Raw genomic sequence first — 16,918 nt, forward strand, 5'->3', positions numbered from 1 at the left:
TATAAAGCTCTCAAAATATCACATTATACCCCACAAATATATACAGTTTATTTATTTATATATTAATACAAAATATTAGGCCAGGCATGGTGGCTCACACTGTAATCCCAGCACTTTGGAAGGCCGAGGAAGGCAAATCACTTGAGGTCAGGGATTCGAGAACAGCCTGGTCAAAATGGTGAAACCCCATCTCTACTAAAAATACAAAACTTAGCTGGATGTGATGGCGGGCGCCTGTAACCCCAGCTGCTTGGGAGGCCGAGGTGGTAGAATTGCTTGAACCCCAGAGGCAGAGGTTGCAGTGAGCCAAGATCGCACCACTGCACTCCAGCCTGGGCAACGGAGCAAGACTCTGCCTCAAATAATAATAATAATAATATATAAATAAATAAATAGTAACATTCAGATTTCTCAATCAGTTAATCAGGTTTAAAAACAGAAAATTTCTGAACTACCTTTTTAATATTTGAAAGAAAACTAAAATTAGAAAACCTCTTCTTACTCAAAGATGTCTTTTGTCCATCCATAGATACAGTTTCTCCTTCAAAAAATTATATATTTGCATATAAAATGAAGTACCTCCAGATTACTGACTAGGAGACTTAATGAAATCATTTGGTTTATTCACCTGTTGATACTTTCGTATCTCCCACCAAGTTTGAAAACTAGGTCAAAGTAAAACTATCACAACAGGAGAAAGTTTTTTTGTTTTTTGGTTGTTGTGTTTTGTTTTTGTTTCTGGTTTTTTTTTGTTATTGTTTGTTTCTTTTTGTTTGTTTGTTTGTTTTGAGATGGTCTCACTTTCTCACCCAGGCTGACACTACCCAGACTGAGTGTAGTGGCGTGATTACAGCTCACTGCAACCTCAAATTCCAGGGTTGAAGTGATCCTCCTTCCTCAGTCCCGCAAATAGCTGGGACTACAGGCATATGCCACCATGCCTGGCTAGTTTTCTGTATTTTTCATAGAGATGGGTTTCACCACATTGCCCAGACTGGTCTCAAACTCCCAAGCTCCAGGAATCCACCCACCTCAGCCTCCCAAAATGCTGGGATTACAGGCATGAACTACTGTGGTAAGCCAGGAGAAAGATTTTAAAAACCACTAACACATAATACAAATAAAAAACTAAAATGGAAATGAATGAACAAAGACCAAGAAAAGTTAAAGAAAATGCAAATAAAGTTAATGTTTAAAGTAGATGTTAAAAAGCTTTAATGAGTTAAAAGATGTCTGAAATACAAATTGTAAGATCTGAAGCAATTTAAGACGACTAAAACCAAACCAGTTTGGGTTTATGTCTCCCCTTGGTAAAATGGAATCAAGTTGCTACCTCCAAAAAGGTTTGAAAAAATGGAACATAATAAAAACAATATTAACAGCAACTCATTATTGAGCTGCTATTTGCACATTACATAAACCATTTATCGCATTTAGTCCTCATCAAAACCCAAAACTATAAATTTTTTCATCTTACAGGTGAGAAATTGAGGTACAAAACAGATCAAGTTACTTGCTCAAAAATAAAATTCTGTTGCATTTTTGTTGTTTGGTTTCATTTTTTGGGTTTGAGAAAGTATAGAAACAGAAGAACTGGTGACTGGTTACTCCTATTAAGGAGAATAGTAAATCACTTCATATCAAAGTTCTTAAACTTGAAAATCAAAATCACCTATAGGGCTTGCTAAAATGCAGATTGCTGGGTTCTGGGCACCACATCCAGGGTCTCTGATTCAATAAGTTCAAGATAAAGTCCAATAATTTGTATTTCTAACAAGTTCCTAGGTGATAACGCCCGGACTAATCACATATCACAATTAAGAGACCCACTGCTGTACACCAATAAAAAGGAAACATGACAGTTAGAGACACAATAAAAGAAGAATGAATCATGTTCAAAGGAACCTGATTCCACTGTCTGAATTTTCCAGTTGTTTGATTTATACTACACATTTCAAAGAACAAAAGTTCTGTGAAAAGTCACTATGGTGTAAAGTATAATCATACCTATGAGATACTGCAAGTTCATTCCAAATGACTGCAATAAAGTGAATACCACAATAAAGAAAGTCACACAATTTTGGGGGTTTCTGAGTGAATTAAAGAGTTACATTTACACTATACCATAGTCTATTGAGTATGCAATAGCATTATGTCTTGAAAATAATGCATAGACCTTAATTTTTAAATGCTTCATTGCTTTAAAAAAATGCTAATGATCATCTGGGTCTTCTGCAAGTTGTATCTGCCACAAGCATCCCCTCATTTTGCTAGTGGAGGGTCATTCCTGGATGTTAATGGCTGCTGACTAATCACAATGGTGGGTGCTGAAGGTTAGAGTGGCTGTGGCAATTTCTGGAAATATGACAACAATAAAGTTTGCTGCATGCATTGACTCTTCCTTTCACAAAAGATTTCTCTGTAGCATGTGATGCTGTTTGATAGCATTTTACCACAGTAAAACTTCATTCAAAATTGAAGTCAATCGTCTCAAACCCTGCTGCCACTTGATCAACTACTTTATATGTAATATTCTAAATCCTTTGTTGTCATTTCAACAAAGTTAACAGCGTCTTCACCAGGAATAGTTTCCATCTCAAGAAATCACTTGTTTGGCTCTTCCATAAGAAGCAACTCCTCCTCTGTTCAAATTTTATCATGAGATTGCAGCAATTCAGTCAAATCTTTAGGTTCTACTTCTAATTCTAATTCTCTTTCCACCACATCTTTAGTGACTTCCTCCAGTGAAGTCTTCAACCTTTCAAAGTCATCCATGGGGGTTGGGAAAAAATTCTTCCAAACTCCTATTCATGTTAATATTCTGACCTTCTCCAACGAATCACAAATGTTCTTATTAGTATCTAGAACAGTGAACCTTTTCCAGAAGGTTTCCAAGTTTACTTTACCCAGATCCATCAGAGAAATTACTATCTATGGCAGGTATAGCCATAGATACTAGGCTTGAATGTCAAAATTACAGATACAACTCACAGAAGACTCAGATGATCATTAGCATTTTTTAGGCAATAAAGCATCTTTAAAATTAAAATTTTTAAGGTCTGTGCAAAATTTTTATTTCCTGTGCATTAATAATGTATACATTCATAATTTATTTCTTAAATAACAAAACCTGAATGTCAAAACTACTCCCCGATCAACAGACTGCAGAATAGATGCTGTGTCATCATGCATAATAACAACAGTAATTTCTTCGTGCATCTCCATCAGAGCTCTTGGGTGATGAGGTGCATTGTCAATGAGCAGTAATATTTTGAAAGAAATCTTTTTTTCTGAGCAGTAGGTCTCAATAGTGGACTTAAAATACTCAGTGTGGCAAGTAGATATTGTAAGTAGATATGCTGTCATCCAGGCTTTGTTGTTCCATTTATAGAGCACAGGCACAGTAGATTTAGCATAATTCTTAAGGACACTAGGATTTTCAGAATGTAAATGAGCACTGGCTTCAACTAAAAGTCAGCAGCTGCATTAGCCCTTAACAAGAAAGTAAGTTTGTCCTTCCAAGCTTCCAAGTCAAGCACTGACTTCTCTCTAGCTATGAAAGTCCTAGATGACATCTTTTTCCAATCGAAGGCTGTTTCACCTGTATTGAAAGTCTGTTGTTTAGTGTAGCCACTTTCCTCAATGATCTTAGCTAGATCTTCTGGCTAATTTGCTGTAGCTTCTACATCAGCACTTGCTGCTTCACCTTGCAACTTTTATGTTATGAAGATGGTTTCTTTCCTTAAACCCCATAAAACAACCTCCAAACTTTTCTTCTGCAATTGCCTCACGTCTCTCAGCATTCAGAGTTGAAGACAGTTAGGGCCTTGCTCTGGATTAGGCTTTGGCTTAAGAAAATGCTGTGGCTGGTTTGATCTTCTATCCAGACCACTAAAACTTTCTCCATATCAGCAATAAGGCTGTTTGCTATCTTATCATTCACGTGTTCACTGGAGTAGCTCTTTTAATTTCCTTCAAGAACTTTTCCAAGTGCATTCTTAACTTGACTAAGTGTTTGGCACAGGAGGTCTAGGTTTTGGCTGTCTTGGCTTTTGACATGGTTTCCTCAGTAAGCTTAATAATTCTAGCTTTTGATTTCAGATGAAAGATGTGTAATTGGCTTAATTTCAATATTGTTGTGCCAGGGAATAGGGAGGTCCAAGAAGAAGAAGAGAGATGAAAGAATGACTGGAGCAATGGAGCAGTCAGAACACACACAGCATATATATAGTTCACCATCTTATATGGGCACACTTCATGGCAACACAAAACAATTACGATAGTAACATCAATGATCACTGATCAGCATAACAGATTTGATAATAATGAAAAATTCTGATATTTTGCAAGAATTACCAAAAGGTGACACAGAGACATAAAGTGAGCACACGCTGTTGGAGAAATGGAGCAAACAGATTTGCTCAATGCAGGGTTGTGGCACAAACTTTCAACCTGTGAAAACACAATATTCAGCCAGATGTGGTGGCACATGCCTGTAGTCCCAGCTACTCAGGAAGCTAAATGACGAGGATCAATTGAGCCCATGAGTTTGGGACCAGTCTGGGCAATATAGTGAGATCCCATCTCAAAAACAAAAACACACTACATCTGCAAAGCACCATACAATGAAGTATACCTGTACTTTATTTTCAAACCAGGATTAGTCCTGCAACATTGTCCAATGTCTATTATCTTGAACTCTAAAAATCCCAAAACACATAACTCTTTCTACCTGTCTCTTTTAAAATTATACACTCTTCTGTGTGGTAATTTATCACCACACAAATTTAATATATTTAATAACTCCAGTTAAAGCAACAGTAGGAAAAAATTTCAATTTAATCTTGCTTCCCTCCTATTTTTAAGGCTCTGAATGTTCAGATGCACAAAAAAATCATGAAGTAGGCTAGACACTAACCTGATACATTCATGCGGAGTTAGGCTCTGAGATCTTTCAAAACATAAAAGAATAAAGTTTGATCCAGGAGTATTACCATTTGTTTTTATCTTTTCAGATGATATGGACCTGAAGAAATGCCCTCCAGAGAAGAAAACACAACTTTCATTTCATAGTGCCTGTTCTCTTAGCCCATGTACCTTTTCAACATCTCTGTGAAATTTTGCCAGCGAGACAAAGAGCCCCAAGTTCAGCAAAGATTCACCTTGACCATCTCTCACTTTCATACCAACATATCACTTGGGCAATTATCACAGACATGTCCATTCAAATCCATTCTAACCCCATTACTGCACAACAGAGGACAGACTTCTGCCAGACACAGCCATGACAGATTTGAAAGGTAGAAATAAACACTGTGGCGTGGGGCTGTGCTCCTGATTAAATCCTAGTGTTTAGTTTTCAGCTTCAGGGGAGAAGAGTCAACACACACACCATTTTGCCAGCTACGCTATAGGGTCTTGAACTCTGCTGCTGTGATAATGGAAGGCTGCTCATGTGTTCAGTTTCCTGATTACAACAGACATAGTAGTTTTCCTGGCTGGCCAGTTCTATATTATTTGGGAATCATTCCTAGAAATTCAACCTGAAACCTGATCCTCCAATATCCTCCGTAGTTCCCAGTATCAAATCCCTCCCTGGTAAAACTGGCTAAAATGGTCTCTGCTATCAATAACTGAATCCAGACTTACATACTACTAAACAGAAAAGGATGATTCCTTTAAGTTCCTATCATTTGCAAAAGGAAATACTTTACCACAAAGGGAATTATTAATATCTAACGTGATAGAAGAGACAGACAACAATTTGAAGGATCTGTATTATAGTCAGCTCTTCTACTGACCTTTACTAAATAGGAATGTAAGAACTGCTACATGAATTCAAAAGAAGTCCAGGTAAGTTATCCCTTCCCTAGTCATATCTGGCATATAAGATGTATTAACATTTTGAATCACTCTGAACTAAGGTCTGCTATAAGTATTATGGAAGCATAATGAAAAACAGGGATTGATTACTAATCCTGGCCTCGGTTTCACTATCTGAAAATGGTGCTTAACGTGGTGGCTCACAGTCATAATCCCAACACTTTGGGAGGCAGAGGTAGGAGGACTGCTTAAAGCCAAGAGTTCAAGACCACCCTGGTCAATACAGAAACTATGTCTCTAAAAAAAATAAAAAGAAAAAGAAGAGAAGATGGGAAACCTATCAAAGAAAGAATGACAGATAAAGAACACTATGATATCTAATACAGCAACCACCAGGCATACGCAACTACTGAGCACTTCAAATGTGGCTAGTGCAACTGAGGACCTGCATTTTAAATTATATTTTATCTTAATTAATTAAAAATTTTAAAATATAATCAATTACTAGAAAACCCTTGAACATTATACTGGGAACAATTCAAGTACATGACGCTAACATTTTCCAAGTAGATATTTTATGAAATCTAAATACATACCAGATTCCAAAGACTTTGCAAAAAAAAAAAAGTAAAATACTTTATTAATTAATTATAGATATGTTAAGTGATATTTTGGATATATTCAGTTAAATAAATTATATTGTTAAAATTAAGTTTACTTGTTTCTTTCTACTTTTTCAAGTAAAGCTACTAGAAAACCTAAAATTGCAACTGTGACTTGCATTATATTTCTATTATACAGTGTTGCTTACCTTAAGGAATGTAAAACATTTAACAATTTTTGAAAGAAAGGTTAAGAATAGGATAAATCAAGCCAGGTATGATAGCTCGTGCCTGTAATCCCAGCTACTGTAATCCCAGGCTGAAGTGCAGGAGGATAGCTTGAGGCTAGGAGTTTGAGACCAGCCTGGGCAACACAGTAAGACTACGTCTCTAATCAAATTAAAAATTAAAATTAAAAATTAGCTGGGCGTATGCTTGTGTTCCCAGCTACTCTGAAGGCTCAAATGGGAAAATCACTTGAGCACAGGAGTCAAAGGTTACAATTTGCTGTGAGTACGCCACTACATTCCAGCCTGGGCAACAGAGTAAGATTCCGTCTCTATTAAAAAGGAAAAAAAAATTTAAATAAGAAAAGAGAAGAAATGAAAATTATATATATATACAAAAGAACAAAACAATTTGGTATCATCGAGAAACAAAAGGAAATATCCTTCTACAAAGATCCCATGAGAAGACTTTTTAAAAACCATCTCTCCAAATAAGATTTCTAAGTATTCAAATAATTTCCTTACAATAAATCTGACACATGAATGAAAAAATATAAACTTTTTAAAAAACAAGAAGTTGATGAGAGCCATTATGGAGGCACACAAAATTAATTTCCTATGAGAATGCAAAGTATGAACGGTATGAGGAAATGTGGACCTGTGGTTAGGGCAAAAGAGCTCTTTCCTCTAACCCCACCCTTTTTACTCACTACTAAGTCCAAATCAAGTTAGGGACACATACGAGAGGCTAGACAGGACATAGTAACAGCATAAAGGTGAGGCCTCCAGCCTGTTGATCCACAGAGGTCAATGTGGAATGCCTAGGTAGCAAAGAGGGAGGAACCTTTTGTTTTCTCTAGGAGAGCAGATACTGGGTGAATTCAGACCCTAAAGTAGACCCCAGGTAGACTTGTAAGTAAGACTAATTAAATCTCACCAGACTTGTGTAAGGTAAATAGGGAGCAGTGAGGTCCTATCCCAGTTATACTAAACAGGCCCATTAAATAAAGAAAGCCATAGCCTCTTACCACTTTAGCAAGACCCAAGAGCTCCAGCTCAGCTACCACAGTCTCACAGTACAAAAAGTCTACTCATCTTAGCATTCACAGGGGCACGACTCAGCTATGCTAATGATCATAAATGCAAATGCTATCCACTACTTTACTCTTCCTTCCCTGGGAGCATTTAATTAGTATCAACTCTTACAACAAAACGGAAAGGTTAAATCCTTCCTTTCCATTTATGGAAATTAATAATAATTTCCATTGCTGTAACTAGACAGTGATAAGAGTCCCATCTAACACTCTGCATGTTACATTAGTTAACTTGATTTTTTTTTTTTAAGCTCAATTTCTTAGAAAAAATCTCTTGAAAAATACCCTTGCATAGACATGCTCCAACTTCTTTCAGCCTTGAATAAATTCAGACTGGGACTCACCACTGTAGAGCCAAGACTCTTCATAAAACAAGTTCTCAGACTCTCTTGGACAGTTTTTTAATCTATTTGCTTTGAGCAGTTTTATCTGGAACCTGTGCACACTCTGCATATAATGGTTAGTCCTGGAGAAGCCCAAGGCTGCTAACCAAAAAGTGACCAGGGATGGAATGACTTGAAATATAGTATAGTTTTCCTTTCACATAGGCTTGGCTTACCAATATTTTCATCACACCCTCCTTCACAAACATGGCTAGAGGTAAAGCCTTGAAATAAAGCAGTCAACATTAATTTTTATATAAAATATTTACTGTATTAGACATAGCATTCTAATCATACATAGCAATGTGTAAGGAAAGCACCCCTCCCTCCAGTTCAGAGGAACTGAACCAGAACTACAATTTACACAGGGTTAACCTGCCTAACCACCTGAACAGAAGAGCTTCTGTCAACGTATTTTATTTTTAAACCTACATTATATTCCAAACAAGCAATGCACGGCAAGCCACACTGCATGTGGTAATTTGTACAAAAGGATATTGCCAAATTCCAATTCAAAATTACTATGAATACACCTATTTATTTTGGTGCTTCTTTAAATTCCATTTATCAGTGGATTCATTTATAGTTTAGGACTGATGAACGAACCTTTCAAGACCATGTTTCTTTTTGGAGGATAAACTCAATCTGTCTTAAATATAGCAAAGTTCAACAATTCAGACATTGCTGTTTCTCAACTTCTTTGATACACAGGTGAGAGTGGTAAGTTAGTGTTTATTTTAGTATTATCTATGGTAAGTGGGACTGGAAAGAGATTTTTAAGCAAGAAATTATGTAAACAAAATTAAAGAGGTGTTAAACAAATTCTTTCATTCCCTTTAGAAGTTTAATTTACATACTGACAAAGTAAACACCACCCACAGCAGTGCTTTGATCTGCTAATTACAAAACATTTTTATCTTTTCATTAAATCAGGAGTTCTAAGAGGCCACTTTAATGACTTAAAGGGCAACCTAAATAAGTCTACCCTAATTCACACCAGAAATTCACTTGCAATTTTTTTCCCCTTAAACTAAAGGATCTATGCAGTTCTTTAACTCTTGGGATGGTCGACTCCTGTATAGCTGATTAAAATACCCAACCTGTTTAAGCCCCTGGCAACCAATCAGAGACTGGACTTTGAGGATTCCATCCACAGTTGACGAAGCACCTTAAAACGATCTCTCATATAAGATGCAGGAACACTACGCAATTCTACCAGGTACAAGGAAAACATTTAAAATTCAACATTTCTACAGAGCTAAACTTCCAATTTGGTAAGAGGAATACCATTACCTCTGGCTGTTTCTCTAAGTGATCAACAACAACAACAAAAATGCATTTAAGGCTCTATATCACTCTTTAAGGAGAGCAACCCTCTATTGAGTTTGAAAGAGCCTAACTTTTTCTCTCCTATTTTTGAAACCACAGAACTAAGTTCTATATCTGATGCTCAACCCAGCCGCAATGAAAAATATTTTTTTATCTTAAATTATTCTCCTTACAAAACTAAGGTGAATCAAAAACACTCTTAAAAAATCAATAAGCTGTACTTTTTAGAGCAGTTTTAGGTTTCAGAAAAATTAAGCAGAAAGTACAGAGAGTTCTTACATATTCCCTCTCCCCACTCTACCTGGCTCTCATTTTCCCCTATTACTAACATCTTGCATTGGGGTGGTACATTTGCTACAACTGATAAACCAACATTGACACACTATTAACTACAGTCCATCCCTTACATTAGGGTTTTCTCTCTCTGTAGTACAGTTCTATGGGTTTTGACAAATGCACAATGTCATGTAACCACTCATAACAGTATCAAAAAAAGTAGTTTCACTGCCCTAAGAATCCCATCACGTTCTACCTATTCGTCCCTTCTTTCCTCCCCACCAAACCCCCAGCAACCACTGATCTTTTTATTGTTTTCATAGTTTTACCATTTTCAGAATGTTATAAAATTGAAGTCACATAATATGTAGGCTTTTCAGATTGGCTTCTTTCAATTGGCAATATGCATTTGTATTAGTCCGTTTTCACCCTACTAATAAAGACATACCCATTTCATGCTGCTGGGAAGAAAAAGAGGCTTAACTGGACTTACAGTTCCATATGGCTGGGGAGGCCTCAGAATCATGATGGGAGGTGAAAGGTACTTACTTCGTACATAGGGGCAGTAAGAGAAAAATGAGGAAGAAGCAAAAGCAGAAACCCCTGATAAACCTATCAGATCTCGTGAGACATACTATCATAGGAATAATACAGGAAAGACTGGCCCCCATGATTCAATTACTTCCCCCTGGGTCCCTCCTACAACACATGGAAATTCTGGGAAATACAATTCAAGTTGAGATTTGGGTGGGGGCACAGTCAAACCGTATCATTCTACCCGTGGCCCCTCCAAATCTCACGTCCTCATATTTTAAAACCAACCATGCCTTCTCAATAGCCCCCAAAGTCTTAACTCATTTCAGCATTAACCCAAAGTCCACAGTCCAAAGTCTGATCTGAGAAAAGTAAGTCCCTTCTACCTATAAGCCTGTAAAATCAAAAGCCAGCTAGTCACTTCCTAGATACAATGGGGGTACAGGCATTGGGTAAATACAACTATTCCAAATGGGAGAAATTGGCCAAACAAAGGAGTTACAGGGTCCATGCAAGTCCAAAATGTAGCAGGGCAGTCAAATTTTAAAGCTCCAAAATGATCTCCTTTGACTCCAGGTCTCACATAGAGATCGTGCTGATGCCAAGAGGTGGGTTCATGGTCTTAGGCAACTCTGCCCCTGTGGTTTTGCAGGCTAGAGGCTCCCTCTCTGCTGCTTTCACGTACTGGTGTTAAGTGTCTGCGGCTTTTCCAGGAGCACAGTGCAAGCTGTCTTCAATTGACTTCAATTTTGAATGATAGCAGATAGCTAAGCAAAAAAAAAAAAAAAAAAACTTCCCAATAGGTTCATATCTGCAAAGGGAACTTTCAAGGAAACCAATATACAAAGCAGATAAAAATGACCTATCATATAACCTTTTTCTTTATTCACTCCTATTATCACTATTCTATGAATTAGGTAGGGGAAGCCAATCTGTCTCTCTTCATTTTACAGATAAGAAAGCAGACACTCGGCCGGCTGCGGTGGCTCATGCCTATAATCCGAGGACTTTGGGAGGCCGAGGCGGATCATGAGGTCAGGAGATCAAGACCATCCTGACCAACACAGTTAAACCCATCTCTACTAAAAATACAAAAAAAGTAGCCGGGCGTGGTGGTGGGCGCCTGCAGTCCCAGCTACTTGGGAGGCTGAGGCAGGAGAATGGCGTGAACCTGGGAGGCAGAGCTTGCAGTGAGCCGAGATAGCACCACTGCACTCCAGCCTGGGCAACAGAGCAAGACTACGTCTCAAAAAAAAAAAAAAAAGAAAGAAAGAAAGAAAGCAGACACTCTTGGAAGTGATGGAAACTTTTTCACTGCATGGCCTTCAGTGCATAAGAGAGCCAGAATTCAAATCAAGGACTCCCACCTCCAAGACAAAGGAGGCACCCCCTACTCTTTCCACTTCACAATAATGCCTAAATTCTAAGACAAAAGAAAAAAAATACTTATTTTAACTATTAAAAGAAAAAAAAATCTATAATGTGGCTTTCAAGTACACAGAAATCCTTTATTGAAAAATTTTTTATAAAAAAATAATTTGAGAATTGAGGTGTTCAAAAACTGCCTCTTGAAAGTTCCTTCTATAATGGCAATAGTATCCCAGCCCATGGTTTTAATCGCTGATTTATTTTATTTTATTTTATTTTATTTATTTTTTCAGAGTCTTGCTCTGTCGCCCAGGCTGGAGCACAGTGGCATGATCTTGGGTCACTGCAACCTCCGCCTCCTGGGTTCCAGTGATTCTCCTGCCTCAGCCTTCCAAGTAGCTGGGATTACAGGCACCCACCATGGTGCCCGCCTAATTTTTGCATTTTCAGTGAAGATGGGGTTTCACCATCTTGGCCAGGCTGATCTCGAACTCCTGACCTCGTGATCCACCTGCCTCGGCCTCCCAAAGTGCTGGGATTACGGCCCAACCTAATTGGTGATTTCTAAGCAGCCCTCTATGGAGCTGAGTTACCTGCCAGGAGAAGCCGTTCTGTAGATAATGAACGGCCCATTTACAAAGTCATCTAGGTCAGTTGTTAGAAGTTGGAAAACCTTTTTCTACCTTTCCTTTCACCAACCACTCTAACTTATTAAGCCTCCAGAGCTAAAATTACATACATTTCAATCAGCATCAACTCTCTCCAAGCTTCTTAACATCCTAGAAGTCAGGGGAGATGAAAATGGCAGTTGTGCCTCCCTAGAAAGCATGAGTTCATGAGTCCCCTTTACGTCCATGCTACCCAGAGGAAGTCCCTATACTTACCGCTGATATGGGTTGCATGTGTCCCCAGTGTCATCTTGAATTGTAATCCCTATGAATCCCCACGTGTGGAGGCAGGGCCCCAGTCGGAGGTGATTAGACCATGGGGGCAGCTTCCCCCACGTTGTTCTCATGACAGTGAGTTTCATGGGAACTGATGATTTTAAAGTGTGGCACTTCACTTCTTCATTCTCTCGTGCTCGCTGTCTGTCTGTCTCTGTCTCTCTCTCTCGCCTGCCTGCCACCATCTAAGACATGCCTGCTTCCCCTTCTGCCATGATTTTAAGTTTCCTGAGACCTCTCCAGCCATGTGGACCTCTGAGTCAATTAAACCTCCTTTCTTTATAAATTACCTAGTCTCAGGCAGTTCTTCATAGCAGTGTGAAAATTAACTAATACAAATGCCATCTTTTCTTTTTCCCTTTGTGACATTGTCTTGCTCTGTTGTCCAGGCTTGAGTGCAGTGGCCTGATCATCACGCACTGCAGCCTGGAATTCCTGGGCTCAAGTAATCCTCTGAACTTACTCTCCTGAGTAGTTGGGATGGATGATGGACATGCACCACCATACTTGGCTAATTTATTTTTTTTTAATTTTATTGTAAAGATGGGGTCTTGCTACATTGCCTAGTCTGGTCTTGAACTCCTGGCCTCAGACAATTCTTCCACTTCAGCCTCCCAAAGTGCTGGGATTAAAGGTGTGACCCACTGCACCCGGCCTTGACAGTTTTTAAAAAGAACACAAGGGACATTTAATCACATTAACCCACAACCCCAAATAAATTTTAGTACATACCTAGTGGCACTCTGAATTTATTGGACCTATTTTTTGAATCTAGTTTTATTGTTCTCTCCAATTTATTTAGTATGTTTTTTTCTCTCTTACTGTGGGCCTGACACTTGGGAAGAAGAGTAAGTTCCTGTCACTACTGTACAGCAGAGGTACTGCAATTTTGGCACTGAGGGGTGCATTTAAAAATTCACATTCCCAGATTTCACTCTGAAAAGGTTCCCAGTCAGTAAGTCTCAGATAGTGTGGAGGAAGTATTTTTAACAAAATATGACTCCACTGTAGGGGGCATTCTGAGAGGTGTATTCAGCAAATGCAGTCACAGAACAACTCAGCCTGGCCCACAAGATGAACTTATAAACAGATATGTTAAAAAACCATCTGTGAATTCTAGAAGCCTATAAAAAAGGAACTGATTATGAGTAGGGAACACCAAAGGAATTCCAGACTGAGAGGGACAACTTAGGCAGAGTTATAGAATCAAGATATTGGCAGGACTGATTTCTTCTGAGGCCTCTCCTTGGTTTACAGATGGCTATCCTTCCTCTGAGTCTTCACATGGTCTTTTCTTTGTGTGTGTGTCCTAATCTTCTCTTCTTATAAGGACACAAGTCCTATTAGATTAGGTCCTACCACATTGACCTCATTTTACCTTAATTACTTCTTTAAAGATTCTATCTCCAAATAGTCATTCTTAGAACTTCAACATGGCCTGGCGCGGTGGCTCAAGCCTGTAATCCCAGCACTTTGGGAGGCCGAGACGGGTGGATCACGAGGTCAGGAGATCGAGATCATCCTGGCTAACACGGTGAAACCCCGTCTCTACTAAAAAAAAAATACAAAAAGCTAGCCGGGCGAGGTGGCGGGCGCCTGTAGTCCCAGCTACTCGGGAGGCTGAGGCAGGAGAATGGCGTGAACCTGGGAGGCGGAGCTTGCAGTGAGCTGAGATCTGGCCACTGCACTCCAGTCGGGGCGACAGAGCGAGACTCCGCCTCAAAAAAAAAAAAAAAAAAAAAAAGAACTTCAGCATATGAATTTATGGGACATGGGTAGGGGGGCACATAATTCGGTCCATAACATTATAGTTGGCTATAATTTTTGTAACTTAAAGTAATCATTACTTCAAAAAGTTTGAAAAAGTCCTAAATAAATACTCATAAGCAAAAAGTAAAAACACACTCAGGTCTAACCAGATCCCTCCTAGAATGCAGGTGCACATCAGCCATACGATTACCAGGAGGTCTATTCCATCATTCCAAGATCAAGAATCAGTTCTAAAACTATCCTGGGAATTTTAAGTCACTTCCTATGAGCAACAGAATTTCAGACACGTTGCTTTCGCATCCATCCCCACTGATAAAACTAAAGAAGCAATGAAAGAGAAGGCAAGGGCAGGGGGAGTTTATATAGTGACATTCCAACACTTGCTACCGAAGCTGTTAAGTATTATTATGGCATTTTTGATACCCATACCCAGAACTTAATAAAAGCTCAAATTTTTCTGTACTCTAGCTAAATTTACTACAGCAGAAATTTCTTCTGAGATAGCGTGACACTTCAGAAGCCAGAAGCATATTTAAAAATCAAAAAACAAGGGCTTCAATATTGTAAATTTAAATGGCCATAAACATTTGACTCAAATCCGTTTCGTCCCTTGGAACTACCTCCTCCCTCCTCAGATCTCAACATTTAAAAATTACTGAATGTGTTCACTTTCTGACAGGTCCAGGAACCCCAAGTTATCCTGGGACCTCAAGAGGAGAGGAATATACCCAAACTTACAGGTATCTGAGGGTAGACACCCACTGCTGGGCTCAGCATCAAGAAAGTCTTATCTGAGATTCCCTATGGAACCATCACAGCAAATTTTAAAAGCCTATGTGAAAAATAATTTTTCTTGCTTCACTTTATACAAATAATCACGCCAAGTATAATAAAGCAGATCAGTTTTACCATGATTTGTCTTTAGTAAAAATAGGACACTGGAGAGAGAAAAGTTATGTTTCAACAACTATGGTACATCTGTTATTAGATTCTAGTCTCATTAGTTGTTTTTGAGTTTTTTTCCTGCAATTTAGACTAGCTCTGCTTATTCCTGTGAACCAACCAGTGATCTCTGGCTGTGACTCAGAAGAAACAATAGGGATGGGTAATGCAAAAATCTGAGTCAGTATTTTAATTCTGGGCACGTATTGGAATCAGCCAGCAACTTCAGACTATCAGCTTGGTTCCAACAATTGCATAATTCATAGAAAGCCTTCTTATTATTTTACTTGGGATAACTTTGCTTATTTAGCTTTACTCTTATGGAATATATTGTTGTTGTACTCCATGTGTACAGCATGTGTAGGAATGCAGGATAAGCTTCCTCAATGTTCCCTTTTTTTTTTTTTTTTTTTTTTTTTTTTGAGAGGGAGTCTTGCTCTGTAGCCCAGGCTGGAGTGTAGTGGCGCGATTTCGGCTCACTGCAACATCCGTCTTCTGGGTTCAAGCGATTCTCTCGCCTCAGCCTCCTAAGTAGCTGGGATTACAGGCACCTACCACCACACCTAGCTAATTTTTGTATTTTAGTAGAGACAGAATTTCACCATGTTGGTCAAGCAAGTCTCGAACTCCTGACCTCAAATGATCCACCTGCCTCAGCTTCCCAAAGTGCTGGGATTACAGGTGTAAGCCACTGTGCCCAGCCAATGTTCTTTTAAACTGAACATTTATTAATCTTTTAGATATCACCTTTTGTCAGAACTCAAGAGTTATGAGTGGTCCTCGACATACTAATGCTTTCTGGCTGAGCTCCTCTCTACCCTGAATACAAGAGACCTTAATAGGCAGGAATATTATCACCTCTATTCAGCCTGTAGAAGTTACAGAAGATGGATCTTCATCCGTCTTCAACCCTTAGGATTAAGGTTTCTCTTATAAAAGGGAAGGGGGTGATATGTCAGAGGTGTTTGAAACAGAGCAACTCCATCTTGAATAGGGGCTGGGTAAAATAAGGCTAAGAAATACTGGGCTACATTCCCAGGAGATTAAGGCAGTCTTAGTCATAGGATAAAACAGAAGGTTGCCACAAGACATAGGTCATAAAGACCCTGCTAACAAAACAGACTGAGGTAAAGAAGCCAGCTGGAACCCACCAAAACCAAGATGGCAATGAAAGTGACCTTTGGTCATCCTCACTGCTCACTATATGCTAATTGTAACACATTAGCATGGTAAAAGACACTCCCACAAATGCCAAGACAGTTTACAAATGCCATGGTGATGTCAGGACGTTCCTCTGCATGGTCCAAAAAGGAGAGGAATCCTCAGTTACGGGAATTGCCCAGCCCCTTCCCATAAAACTCATTAATAATCCACCCCTTGTTTAGCATATAATCAAGAAATAATCATAAAAATGTCCAAATAGCAGCTTATGCTGCTGCTCTGCCTATGGAGTAGCCATTCTTTTGGTTCTTTAATTCTCTAATAAACTTATTTTCACTTAAAAAAAAAATTACTGGGCATGGGGGTTGCAGGGTGCTGTGGCTCACACCTGTCATCCCAGCACTTTGGGAGGCCAATTCGGGAGGACTGTTTGAGCCCAGGAGTTCAAGACCAGCTTGGGCAACA

At 38.9% G+C, this 16,918-nt stretch overlaps 1 protein-coding gene across 3 annotated transcripts in view; it reads right to left on the reverse strand.

Moving 5' to 3' along the window:
* MLLT3 (MLLT3 super elongation complex subunit) overlaps nt 1-16,918 on the reverse strand; it is a 277,218-nt gene that overhangs the window by 232,654 nt on the left and 27,646 nt on the right. The window lies entirely within an intron of this gene.

This window comes from Trachypithecus francoisi, unplaced genomic scaffold, assembly GCF_009764315.1.
Source record: "Trachypithecus francoisi isolate TF-2019V2 unplaced genomic scaffold, Tfra_2.0 Lachesis_group16, whole genome shotgun sequence".
Taxonomy (NCBI): Eukaryota; Metazoa; Chordata; class Mammalia; order Primates; family Cercopithecidae; genus Trachypithecus; species Trachypithecus francoisi.